Below are 2,236 nucleotides of genomic sequence, written 5' to 3'. Positions count from 1 at the left end.
CCTAGATTCAGAGGGAGCGGAGGAAAGTAGAATCTCCACTGAGTAGTATCCAATCTGTCTAGGCTGGGCCTATGAAAGGAGATGTGGATAGGTCTCTTTCGATACAATGGTAAATAATTGTTATCAGGACTGATTGTAAGGGCTGGAAATGTAAAGGTATACGTTCTGTGGCAAAGGGAAGGGAGTGATTAACTTTGCAGTCTAGGAGCGGCAGTCCCTGGGACCATCAAGGGAGAAGAGCGGAGAACAGAACCCTACCCAGAGAAGGAGTGATGCCAGAGATGGAGGCAGAGATGATGACGTGGAGAGATGGAGCGGCTGGGGACTTTGGACCTGGAGAGAGAGAGGGGCTGTGTGCTGACGACCGGAGAGTGGGGGGCAGTGTTGCGGGGTGTACCCTGTGGCTGGTGGATGATACAATGGAGGGGATTGTAACCATGGCAAGGAAACGATATATGATGAGATCAATATGAAGCTAATGTTCTCTCATGTAAACTATCACATAACTCACAATAAAACATTAAAAAATAAATAAAAAATCAGATGAATTCCTTTATACTAATAAAGAGAGCTATGAAAAGGAAATCAGGAAAATATAATTTACAGTAGCTATACAAAAGATGAAATACTTGGGAATAAATATAACCAGAGAAACAAAAGACTTATAAAGACAACTACAAAATACTACTACAAGAAACCAAAAGAGACCTGAAGAAATGGATAAGAAGACTTAACATTGTGAAAATGTCAACACTACCCCAAACAATCTATAGATATAATGCAATCCCAATACAGATTCCAACATTATTCTTTAAAGAGATGGGATAACTAATGACTAACTTCATATGGAAAGGAAAGGGATTGAACATAAGAAAGCGTTCCCGAAAAAGGTCAAAGCAGTAGGGCTCTCATGTCCTGATCTCAACACCTAATACACAGCCACAGTAGTCAAAACAGCATGGTAAAAGTACAACAAAAGACACATAAATTAATGGAACAGAATTGAGAACCCGGATGTAAGTCTATCCACCTAGGGTCAGTTGATCTTCAACAAAGGACCAAAATACATTAAATGAGAAATAGGTTCTTCAACAAATAGTGCTGGCAAAACTGGAAGTCCATTTGCAGAAAAATAAAACAAGATCCAAATTTCACACTATATACAATAACAAATTTAACGTGAATTAAAGGCCTAAATGTAAAACCTAGAACTGTAAAGATCATCAATGAAATATTAGGGGAAAGCTTACCAAAGCTTACCGGTCACACTATGAGTGGGAACTTAGTCCATGGCACTTAACAACAATAACAGAGGGTAGACATGCTAACTTGGGGATGGGACAGAGGAGAGATGAAGGTAGTGAAAGACCCAGGGAGGAATGCGAGAGTTTAAGTGATGGTTTGTGACATTTGCAATTATTATAATGAATCGAAGTATATGATTTGTTGAATGTAAAACTGATGATCTGCTGTGTAAACCTTCACTCAATTCACAATAAAAAGTTAAAAGAAAAAAAAGGAATATGTACCTACTAAGGAGCTCTGGTGTGGCGCTGTGGGTTAATGCGCCAGACTGCAAAGCTGTTTGAACTGCAAGGTCGGCTGTTCAAGCTCACCAGCTGCTCCTCGGAAACCCTATACAGGGTCACTATGGGTTGGAACCAACTCGACGGCACTTCACAACAACAACAACAACAAAGGAGCTCTGGTAGCATACTAGTTAGGAATCAGGCTGCTAACCTCAAGGTCGGCAGTTCGAAACTACCAGCTGTTCCGTGGGAGAAAGATGAGGCTTTCAGCTCCCATAGAGATTTGCAGCCTCAGAAACCCTGTGCAAGGTCCTCACATGAGTCGGAACTGACTCCACGGTACTTAACAACAAAGTGCTGTTACACCATCCTGGTTTGGTGTTACGGGATAAACACTGGACGGTAAACTGCAGGGCCAGAGGTTCAAACCAACAAACTGCTGTGAGGAAAAAAGATAAGGCTCTCTACTCCTGTCAAGATTTGTTGTTATTTATAAGTGTCATCGAGTCGGACATAGTGACCCTGTTCAGGGTTTCCGAGGAGCAGCTGGTGAGTTTGAACCGCGAAACTTGCGGTTCTGTGCTGATCAGACAACGCCACACCAGGACTCCAAATCCTATAGGATGGCTAGAGTCGGAATCAACTGGATTGCAATAGGTTTGGGGTGTTTTTTTGGGGGGGGCGGGGGGAGAGGCGGGGTTGGAGGA

The sequence above is a fragment of the Chrysochloris asiatica genome, unplaced genomic scaffold, assembly GCF_000296735.1.
Source record: "Chrysochloris asiatica unplaced genomic scaffold, ChrAsi1.0 scaffold00183, whole genome shotgun sequence".
Taxonomy (NCBI): domain Eukaryota; kingdom Metazoa; phylum Chordata; class Mammalia; order Afrosoricida; family Chrysochloridae; genus Chrysochloris; species Chrysochloris asiatica.
The sequence above is the reverse complement of the archived record's forward strand: the minus strand, read 5'-3'. Positions refer to the sequence as shown.